Source organism: Lissotriton vulgaris, chromosome 8 (assembly GCF_964263255.1).
Source record: "Lissotriton vulgaris chromosome 8, aLisVul1.2, whole genome shotgun sequence".
Taxonomy (NCBI): Eukaryota; Metazoa; Chordata; class Amphibia; order Caudata; family Salamandridae; genus Lissotriton; species Lissotriton vulgaris.
In genome coordinates, this window is record NC_141696.1 from 519397458 (window position 1) to 519409869 (window position 12412).

Sequence of the window (12412 nt, forward strand, 5' to 3'; positions counted from 1 at the left end):
GCGAACATTGAAGTACAAAAGTTCCTGGTAGATATGTGACTTCTCACAAGCACTATTTTTACTGTTCCTCATATCACCAATTTCTGTTAGTTGCAGTAGCATGGTTATACGTAAGGTCCTGAAGAAAGCCGGGGTAATTCCCCCACAGGCTGAAACATGTCGACCATCTTGCTTAGCGCCACAGGGTAGTATCAAATCACCTGGCGTGTTTTTAAACCCTTGAAACCTAGACCTCTATACTTTGAAAAATTCTTGAGTCTGAGTAGTCAATTTTATTCACCCTTATTATTTTTTGAGCACTGCACATTTTCAACTTAAAACATTGAGGAACAATGTACATAGAGTTTCTATGTTACCCTGGTACTAATTGGCCGGGAGATTGTTTGAATAATTATCAATTCCCAAATGATGAAACTCCGCCAAATGGGTGGTCTGATGGGATTTATTCAAACTTCTGTAACTTAACAGTCCTTGGTCTCACCTATTTTCCAATTGTTCCACTTTCGCCTGCTCGGACACACACACCCCCTTCTGACTTGGTCTACTCTTTTTGTTGTCATGTATTCTAATTGTGGGGAGTGAGTAGTCAGGTCATTAAACAACCCCCTCGACCCTCCGTACCTTTGTTTTTTGATTGTTCAGTGCAGCTTCGTGCTGCGGGTCATTGTATTATGTGTACGCACTTCCGTATACATCTGTAGCTCACCCAACTCAATTGTGACGAGTACCCTACGCAGACCCAGTACTACCCTTTTCAGTTACCTTCGAGTACATCTACCACGTAACTGACAAAATATCTTGACAGTCATCTATTATTCACACCTATTATAGAGTGACATGTGCACCTATACTAGTCTCACCTAGTGTTATTACACAGTGATTTAGACACGTTCAGTCCTAAGTAACTGTCCTTGCCCCTGAGATTACATCATTGTTAGTGCACTCCAGTTAGGGTTTCCCCACTAATTGTGTGTTTATCTTCTTACATCGATCGAACACTGTCTTCTGATCCGGGCTAGCGTGCCCGGCGCCAGTGCTAGCGAGACTAATCATTGCGTCTCACTTGTTATAAAACGCATTTAAAAATGCCCGTCTGTTTTCCTTAAGTAGCGCTCATTTTTTGCCACTTTAAGGACAGCGCCCCTTCTTTAGGTAACAGGGGCTTTTTAATTATGCGGGGTTCTCTGGGATCGCGGTCCCTTGGCCAGTGCGCAGACGCTTGTGTACAGCGGTTACCGCTGAGCGCATGCGCAGTTGTACGCATCTCCTGACTCAGCGCAGCGGCGTTCGCTCTAAACACTCTCCCCAGGACCAATCCTCAATGGTAAAAGTTTGCAGGTTCTAGCGCGAAATCAGCTCCCACATGAGAAACCAATCATTCACAATTCCCCTATAAAGAGAAGGCGGGCGGTAGGAGAAATACCTCCACTTCCGCTCGCTTCACAATAGGGGTACCGACGGACAGGTAAGAAGCAGATTGCGTCTGCTGTGCCAAACTTGGTAGTTTACCATTATTGTGACCAGCATTAACTACCCTCACACCCTAGTCTGGGATACCTGATATGCACTCAAAAATGAGGGGCGTTTCTAGACTATTAGGGCTTAATATTGGTTATAAACCGTTTAAAAGTGTGGTTTTTAAACTATGATCATTTCCACATCTTGACCCTGGTGTCATCTAACGATATGCCCCCACTGTGTCTTGACAAATGATAATCTAGAGATACTTAGGAGCACCTACTGGGCTTTTCTTGAAAGATTTTGAAACTAATTTGGTATCTGGAGCCCCTAATTTTCCACTGATAACCTCGGTGTAGATAACCTGTTGGTCTGACAATTGGGTTTCCGTCACACGTTTGTTGGGTTTTGTGTAGAGCAATTTGGCTAGGCATGGAAGATGACGTCCACTTACCATGCCCTTTTTCTACACTATAGAGCGGGGCCTCATTCTCCCGAGCGGTTGCCGGGTGAGGTGGGGTCATCACCCACACAAAGCTGGGTGAGTATCACGTTGAGGAAATGCCTCTGTGTGATGTAGCTAGTATGCTTTTTGTCTTAGCAAAGCGGAATATATATTGTTCTCGCATGTGTGTTGTTCTGAGAGGTGTTTGTGGTGTAGCTGGATATCTGTAGGTGACCTTGACCTGTTTGATTGTGTTATCTTTTGTTTCACGATAGGAAGAAGTCTTGACTCCCTTCGTCCAGCGAACATTGAAGTACAAAAGTTCCTGGTAGATATGTGACTTCTCACAAGCACTATTTTTACTGTTCCTCATATCACCAATTTCTGTTAGTTGCAGTAGCATGGTTATACGTAAGGTCCTGAAGAAAGCCGGGGTAATTCCCCCACAGGCTGAAACATGTCGACCATCTTGCTTAGCGCCACAGGGTAGTATCAAATCACCTGGCGTGTTTTTAAACCCTTGACACCTAGACCTCTATACTTTGAAAAATTCTTGAGTCTGAGTAGTCAATTTTATTCACCCTTATTATTTTTTGAGCACTGCACATTTTCAACTTTATAACATTGAGGAACAATGTACATAGAGTTTCTATGTTACCCTGGTACTAATTGGCCGGGAGATTGTTTGAATAATTATCAATTCCCAAATGATGAAACTCCGCCAAATGGGTGGTCTGATGGGATTTATTCAAACTTCTGTAACTTAACAGTCCTTGGTCTCACCTATTTTCCAATTGTTCCACTTTCGCCTGCCCGGACACACACACCCCCTTCTGACTTGGTCTACTCTTTTTGTTGTCATGTATTCTAATTGTGGGGAGTGAGTAGTCAGGTCATTAAACAACCCCCTCGACCCTCCGTACCTTTGTTTTTTGATTGTTCAGTGCAGCTTCGTGCTGCGGGTCATTGTATTATGTGTACGCACTTCCGTATACATCTGTAGCTCACCCAACTCAATTGTGACGAGTACCCTACGCAGACCCAGTACTACCCTTTTCAGTTACCTTCGAGTACATCTACCACGTAACTGACAAAATATCTTGACAGTCATCTATTATTCACACCTATTATAGAGTGACATGTGCACCTATACTAGTCTCACCTAGTGTTATTACACAGTGATTTAGACACGTTCAGTCCTAAGTAACTGTCCTTGCCCCTGAGATTACATCATTGTTAGTGCACTCCAGTTAGGGTTTCCCCACTAATTGTGTGTTTATCTTCTTACATCGATCGAACACTGTCTTCTGATCCGGGCTAGCGTGCCCGGCGCCAGTGCTAGCGAGACTAATCATTGCGTCTCACTTGTTATAAAACGCATTTAAAAATGCCCGTCTGTTTTCCTTAAGTAGCGCTCATTTTTTGCCACTTTAAGGACAGCGCCCCTTCTTTAGGTAACAGGGGCTTTTTAATTATGCGGGGTTCTCTGGGATCGCGGTCCCTTGGCCAGTGCGCAGACGCTTGTGTACAGCGGTTACCGCTGAGCGCATGCGCAGTTGTACGCATCTCCTGACTCAGCGCAGCGGCGTTCGCTCTAAACACTCTCCCCAGGACCAATCCTCAATGGTAAAAGTTTGCAGGTTCTAGCGCGAAATCAGCTCCCACATGAGAAACCAATCATTCACAATTCCCCTATAAAGAGAAGGCGGGCGGTAGGAGAAATACCTCCACTTCCGCTCGCTTCACAATAGGGGTACCGACGGACAGGTAAGAAGCAGATTGCGTCTGCTGTGCCAAACTTGGTAGTTTACCATTATTGTGACCAGCATTAACTACCCTCACACCCTAGTCTGGGATACCTGATATGCACTCAAAAATGAGGGGCGTTTCTAGACTATTAGGGCTTAATATTGGTTATAAACCGTTTAAAAGTGTGGTTTTTAAACTATGATCATTTCCACATCTTGACCCTGGTGTCATCTAACGATATGCCCCCACTGTGTCTTGACAAATGATAATCTAGAGATACTTAGGAGCACCTACTGGGCTTTTCTTGAAAGATTTTGAAACTAATTTGGTATCTGGAGCCCCTAATTTTCCACTGATAACCTCGGTGTAGATAACCTGTTGGTCTGACAATTGGGTTTCCGTCACACGTTTGTTGGGTTTTGTGTAGAGCAATTTGGCTAGGCATGGAAGATGACGTCCACTTACCATGCCCTTTTTCTACACTATAGAGCGGGGCCTCATTCTCCCGAGCGGTTGCCGGGTGAGGTGGGGTCATCACCCACACAAAGCTGGGTGAGTATCACGTTGAGGAAATGCCTCTGTGTGATGTAGCTAGTATGCTTTTTGTCTTAGCAAAGCGGAATATATATTGTTCTCGCATGTGTGTTGTTCTGAGAGGTGTTTGTGGTGTAGCTGGATATCTGTAGGTGACCTTGACCTGTTTGATTGTGTTATCTTTTGTTTCACGATAGGAAGAAGTCTTGACTCCCTTCGTCCAGCGAACATTGAAGTACAAAAGTTCCTGGTAGATATGTGACTTCTCACAAGCACTATTTTTACTGTTCCTCATATCACCAATTTCTGTTAGTTGCAGTAGCATGGTTATACGTAAGGTCCTGAAGAAAGCCGGGGTAATTCCCCCACAGGCTGAAACATGTCGACCATCTTGCTTAGCGCCACAGGGTAGTATCAAATCACCTGGCGTGTTTTTAAACCCTTGACACCTAGACCTCTATACTTTGAAAAATTCTTGAGTCTGAGTAGTCAATTTTATTCACCCTTATTATTTTTTGAGCACTGCACATTTTCAACTTTATAACATTGAGGAACAATGTACATAGAGTTTCTATGTTACCCTGGTACTAATTGGCCGGGAGATTGTTTGAATAATTATCAATTCCCAAATGATGAAACTCCGCCAAATGGGTGGTCTGATGGGATTTATTCAAACTTCTGTAACTTAACAGTCCTTGGTCTCACCTATTTTCCAATTGTTCCACTTTCGCCTGCCCGGACACACACACCCCCTTCTGACTTGGTCTACTCTTTTTGTTGTCATGTATTCTAATTGTGGGGAGTGAGTAGTCAGGTCATTAAACAACCCCCTCGACCCTCCGTACCTTTGTTTTTTGATTGTTCAGTGCAGCTTCGTGCTGCGGGTCATTGTATTATGTGTACGCACTTCCGTATACATCTGTAGCTCACCCAACTCAATTGTGACGAGTACCCTACGCAGACCCAGTACTACCCTTTTCAGTTACCTTCGAGTACATCTACCACGTAACTGACAAAATATCTTGACAGTCATCTATTATTCACACCTATTATAGAGTGACATGTGCACCTATACTAGTCTCACCTAGTGTTATTACACAGTGATTTAGACACGTTCAGTCCTAAGTAACTGTCCTTGCCCCTGAGATTACATCATTGTTAGTGCACTCCAGTTAGGGTTTCCCCACTAATTGTGTGTTTATCTTCTTACATCGATCGAACACTGTCTTCTGATCCGGGCTAGCGTGCCCGGCGCCAGTGCTAGCGAGACTAATCATTGCGTCTCACTTGTTATAAAACGCATTTAAAAATGCCCGTCTGTTTTCCTTAAGTAGCGCTCATTTTTTGCCACTTTAAGGACAGCGCCCCTTCTTTAGGTAACAGGGGCTTTTTAATTATGCGGGGTTCTCTGGGATCGCGGTCCCTTGGCCAGTGCGCAGACGCTTGTGTACAGCGGTTACCGCTGAGCGCATGCGCAGTTGTACGCGTCTCCTGACTCAGCGCAGCGGCGTTCGCTCTAAACACTCTCCCCAGGACCAATCCTCAATGGTAAAAGTTTGCAGGTTCTAGCGCGAAATCAGCTCCCACATGAGAAACCAATCATTCACAATTCCCCTATAAAGAGAAGGCGGGCGGTAGGAGAAATACCTCCACTTCCGCTCGCTTCACAATAGGGGTACCGATGGACAGGTAAGAAGCAGATTGCGTCTGCTGTGCCAAACTTGGTAGTTTACCATTATTGTGACCAGCATTAACTACCCTCACACCCTAGTCTGGGATACCTGATATGCACTCAAAAATGAGGGGCGTTTCTAGACTATTAGGGCTTAATATTGGTTATAAACCGTTTAAAAGTGTGGTTTTTAAACTATGATCATTTCCACATCTTGACCCTGGTGTCATCTAACGATATGCCCCCACTGTGTCTTGACAAATGATAATCTAGAGATACTTAGGAGCACCTACTGGGCTTTTCTTGAAAGATTTTGAAACTAATTTGGGATCTGGAGCCCCTAATTTTCCACTGATAACCTCGGTGTAGATAACCTGTTGGTCTGACAATTGGGTTTCCGTCACACGTTTGTTGGGTTTTGTGTAGAGCAATTTGGCTAGGCATGGAAGATGACGTCCACTTACCATGCCCTTTTTCTACACTATAGAGCGGGGCCTCATTCTCCCGAGCGGTTGCCGGGTGAGGTGGGGTCATCACCCACACAAAGCTGGGTGAGTATCACGTTGAGGAAATGCCTCTGTGTGATGTAGCTAGTATGCTTTTTGTCTTAGCAAAGCGGAATATATATTGTTCTCGCATGTGTGTTGTTCTGAGAGGTGTTTGTGGTGTAGCTGGATATCTGTAGGTGACCTTGACCTGTTTGATTGTGTTATCTTTTGTTTCACGATAGGAAGAAGTCTTGACTCCCTTCGTCCAGCGAACATTGAAGTACAAAAGTTCCTGGTAGATATGTGACTTCTCACAAGCACTATTTTTACTGTTCCTCATATCACCAATTTCTGTTAGTTGCAGTAGCATGGTTATACGTAAGGTCCTGAAGAAAGCCGGGGTAATTCCCCCACAGGCTGAAACATGTCGACCATCTTGCTTAGCGCCACAGGGTAGTATCAAATCACCTGGCGTGTTTTTAAACCCTTGACACCTAGACCTCTATACTTTGAAAAATTCTTGAGTCTGAGTAGTCAATTTTATTCACCCTTATTATTTTTTGAGCACTGCACATTTTCAACTTTATAACATTGAGGAACAATCTACATAGAGTTTCTATGTTACCCTGGTACTAATTGGCCGGGAGATTGTTTGAATAATTATCAATTCCCAAATGATGAAACTCCGCCAAATGGGTGGTCTGATGGGATTTATTCAAACTTCTGTAACTTAACAGTCCTTGGTCTCACCTATTTTCCAATTGTTCCACTTTCGCCTGCTCGGACACACACACCCCCTTCTGACTTGGTCTACTCTTTTTGTTGTCATGTATTCTAATTGTGGGGAGTGAGTAGTCAGGTAATTAAACAACCCCCTCGACCCTCCGTACCTTTGTTTTTTGATTGTTCAGTGCAGCTTCGTGCTGCGGGTCATTGTATTATGTGTACGCACTTCCGTATACATCTGTAGCTCACCCAACTCAATTGTGACGAGTACCCTACGCAGACCCAGTACTACCCTTTTCAGTTACCTTCGAGTACATCTACCACGTAACTGACAAAATATCTTGACAGTCATCTATTATTCACACCTATTATAGAGTGACATGTGCACCTATACTAGTCTCACCTAGTGTTATTACACAGTGATTTAGACACGTTCAGTCCTAAGTAACTGTCCTTGCCCCTGAGATTACATCATTGTTAGTGCACTCCAGTTAGGGTTTCCCCACTAATTGTGTGTTTATCTTCTTACATCGATCGAACACTGTCTTCTGATCCGGGCTAGCGTGCCCGGCGCCAGTGCTAGCGAGACTAATCATTGCGTCTCACTTGTTATAAAACGCATTTAAAAATGCCCGTCTGTTTTCCTTAAGTAGCGCTCATTTTTTGCCACTTTAAGGACAGCTCCCCTTCTTTAGGTAACAGGGGCTTTTTAATTATGTGGGGTTCTCTGGGATCGCGGTCCCTTGGCCAGTGCGCAGACGCTTGTGTACAGCGGTTACCGCTGAGCGCATGCGCAGTTGTACGCGTCTCCTGACTCAGCGCAGCGGCGTTCGCTCTAAACACTCTCCCCAGGACCAATCCTCAATGGTAAAAGTTTGCAGGTTCTAGCGCGAAATCAGCTCCCACATGAGAAACCAATCATTCACAATTCCCCTATAAAGAGAAGGCGGGCGGTAGGAGAAATACCTCCACTTCCGCTCGCTTCACAATAGGGGTACCGACGGACAGGTAAGAAGCAGATTGCGTCTGCTGTGCCAAACTTGGTAGTTTACCATTATTGTGACCAGCATTAACTACCCTCACACCCTAGTCTGGGATACCTGATATGCACTCAAAAATGAGGGGCGTTTCTAGACTATTAGGGCTTAATATTGGTTATAAACCGTTTAAAAGTGTGGTTTTTAAACTATGATCATTTCCACATCTTGACCCTGGTGTCATCTAACGATATGCCCCCACTGTGTCTTGACAAATGATAATCTAGAGATACTTAGGAGCACCTACTGGGCTTTTCTTGAAAGATTTTGAAACTAATTTGGTATCTGGAGCCCCTAATTTTCCACTGATAACCTCGGTGTAGATAACCTGTTGGTCTGACAATTGGGTTTCCGTCACACGTTTGTTGGGTTTTGTGTAGAGCAATTTGGCTAGGCATGGAAGATGACGTCCACTTACCATGCCCTTTTTCTACACTATAGAGCGGGGCCTCATTCTCCCGAGCGGTTGCCGGGTGAGGTGGGGTCATCACCCACACAAAGCTGGGTGAGTATCACGTTGAGGAAATGCCTCTGTGTGATGTAGCTAGTATGCTTTTTGTCTTAGCAAAGCGGAATATATATTGTTCTCGCATGTGTGTTGTTCTGAGAGGTGTTTGTGGTGTAGCTGGATATCTGTAGGTGACCTTGACCTGTTTGATTGTGTTATCTTTTGTTTCACGATAGGAAGAAGTCTTGACTCCCTTCGTCCAGCGAACATTGAAGTACAAAAGTTCCTGGTAGATATGTGACTTCTCACAAGCACTATTTTTACTGTTCCTCATATCACCAATTTCTGTTAGTTGCAGTAGCATGGTTATACGTAAGGTCCTGAAGAAAGCCGGGGTAATTCCCCCACAGGCTGAAACATGTCGACCATCTTGCTTAGCGCCACAGGGTAGTATCAAATCACCTGGCGTGTTTTTAAACCCTTGACACCTAGACCTCTATACTTTGAAAAATTCTTGAGTCTGAGTAGTCAATTTTATTCACCCTTATTATTTTTTGAGCACTGCACATTTTCAACTTTATAACATTGAGGAACAATGTACATAGAGTTTCTATGTTACCCTGGTACTAATTGGCCGGGAGATTGTTTGAATAATTATCAATTCCCAAATGATGAAACTCCGCCAAATGGGTGGTCTGATGGGATTTATTCAAACTTCTGTAACTTAACAGTCCTTGGTCTCACCTATTTTCCAATTGTTCCACTTTCGCCTGCTCGGACACACACACCCCCTTCTGACTTGGTCTACTCTTTTTGTTGTCATGTATTCTAATTGTGGGGAGTGAGTAGTCAGGTCATTAAACAACCCCCTCGACCCTCCGTACCTTTGTTTTTTGATTGTTCAGTGCAGCTTCGTGCTGCGGGTCATTGTATTATGTGTACGCACTTCCGTATACATCTGTAGCTCACCCAACTCAATTGTGACGAGTACCCTACGCAGACCCAGTACTACCCTTTTCAGTTACCTTCGAGTACATCTACCACGTAACTGACAAAATATCTTGACAGTCATCTATTATTCACACCTATTATAGAGTGACATGTGCACCTATACTAGTCTCACCTAGTGTTATTACACAGTGATTTAGACACGTTCAGTCCTAAGTAACTGTCCTTGCCCCTGAGATTACATCATTGTTAGTGCACTCCAGTTAGGGTTTCCCCACTAATTGTGTGTTTATCTTCTTACATCGATCGAACACTGTCTTCTGATCCGGGCTAGCGTGCCCGGCGCCAGTGCTAGCGAGACTAATCATTGCGTCTCACTTGTTATAAAACGCATTTAAAAATGCCCGTCTGTTTTCCTTAAGTAGCGCTCATTTTTTGCCACTTTAAGGACAGCGCCCCTTCTTTAGGTAACAGGGGCTTTTTAATTATGCGGGGTTCTCTGGGATCGCGGTCCCTTGGCCAGTGCGCAGACGCTTGTGTACAGCGGTTACCGCTGAGCGCATGCGCAGTTGTACGCGTCTCCTGACTCAGCGCAGCGGCGTTCGCTCTAAACACTCTCCCCAGGACCAATCCTCAATGGTAAAAGTTTGCAGGTTCTAGCGCGAAATCAGCTCCCACATGAGAAACCAATCATTCACAATTCCCCTATAAAGAGAAGGCGGGCGGTAGGAGAAATACCTCCACTTCCGCTCGCTTCACAATAGGGGTACCGACGGACAGGTAAGAAGCAGATTGCGTCTGCTGTGCCAAACTTGGTAGTTTACCATTATTGTGACCAGCATTAACTACCCTCACACCCTAGTCTGGGATACCTGATATGCACTCAAAAATGAGGGGCGTTTCTAGACTATTAGGGCTTAATATTGGTTATAAACCGTTTAAAAGCGTGGTTTTTAAACTATGATCATTTCCACATCTTGACCCTGGTGTCATCTAACGATATGCCCCCACTGTGTCTTGACAAATGATAATCTAGAGATACTTAGGAGCACCTACTGGGCTTTTCTTGAAAGATTTTGAAACTAATTTGGTATCTGGAGCCCCTAATTTTCCACTGATAACCTCGGTGTAGATAACCTGTTGGTCTGACAATTGGGTTTCCGTCACACGTTTGTTGGGTTTTGTGTAGAGCAATTTGGCTAGGCATGGAAGATGACGTCCACTTACCATGCCCTTTTTCTACACTATAGAGCGGGGCCTCATTCTCCTGAGCGGTTGCCGGGTGAGGTGGGGTCATCACCCACACAAAGCTGGGTGAGTATCACGTTGAGGAAATGCCTCTGTGTGATGTAGCTAGTATGCTTTTTGTCTTAGCAAAGCGGAATATATATTGTTCTCGCATGTGTGTTGTTCTGAGAGGTATTTGTGGTGTAGCTGGATATCTGTAGGTGACCTTGACCTGTTTGATTGTGTTATCTTTTGTTTCACGATAGGAAGAAGTCTTGACTCCCTTCGTCCAGCGAACATTGAAGTACAAAAGTTCCTGGTAGATATGTGACTTCTCACAAGCACTATTTTTACTGTTCCTCATATCACCAATTTCTGTTAGTTGCAGTAGCATGGTTATACGTAAGGTCCTGAAGAAAGCCGGGGTAATTCCCCCACAGGCTGAAACATGTCGACCATCTTGCTTAGCGCCACAGGGTAGTATCAAATCACCTGGCGTGTTTTTAAACCCTTGACACCTAGACCTCTATACTTTGAAAAATTCTTGAGTCTGAGTAGTCAATTTTATTCACCCTTATTATTTTTTGAGCACTGCACATTTTCAACTTTATAACATTGAGGAACAATGTACATAGAGTTTCTATGTTACCCTGGTACTAATTGGCCGGGAGATTGTTTGAATAATTATCAATTCCCAAATGATGAAACTCCGCCAAATGGGTGGTCTGATGGGATTTATTCAAACTTCTGTAACTTAACAGTCCTTGGTCTCACCTATTTTCCAATTGTTCCACTTTCGCCTGCTCGGACACACACACCCCCTTCTGACTTGGTCTACTCTTTTTGTTGTCATGTATTCTAATTGTGGGGAGTGAGTAGTCAGGTCATTAAACAACCCCCTCGACCCTCCGTACCTTTGTTTTTTGATTGTTCAGTGCAGCTTCGTGCTGCGGGTCATTGTATTATGTGTACGCACTTCCGTATACATCTGTAGCTCACCCAACTCAATTGTGACGAGTACCCTACGCAGACCCAGTACTACCCTTTTCAGTTACCTTCGAGTACATCTACCACGTAACTGACAAAATATCTTGACAGTCATCTATTATTCACACCTATTATAGAGTGACATGTGCACCTATACTAGTCTCACCTAGTGTTATTACACAGTGATTTAGACACGTTCAGTCCTAAGTAACTGTCCTTGCCCCTGAGATTACATCATTGTTAGTGCACTCCAGTTAGGGTTTTCCCACTAATTGTGTGTTTATCTTCTTACATCGATCGAACACTGTCTTCTGATCCGGGCTAGCGTGCCCGGCGCCAGTGCTAGCGAGACTAATCATTGCGTCTCACTTGTTATAAAACGCATTTAAAAATGCCCGTCTGTTTTCCTTAAGTAGCGCTCATTTTTTGCCACTTTAAGGACAGCGCCCCTTCTTTAGGTAACAGGGGCTTTTTAATTATGCGGGGTTCTCTGGGATGGCGGTCCCTTGGCCAGTGCGCAGACGCTTGTGTACAGCGGTTACCGCTGAGCGCATGCGCAGTTGTACGCGTCTCCTGACTCAGCGCAGCGGCGTTCGCTCTAAACACTCTCCCCAGGACCAATCCTCAATGGTAAAAGTTTGCAGGTTCTAGCGCGAAATCAGCTCCCACATGAGAAACCAATCATTCACAATT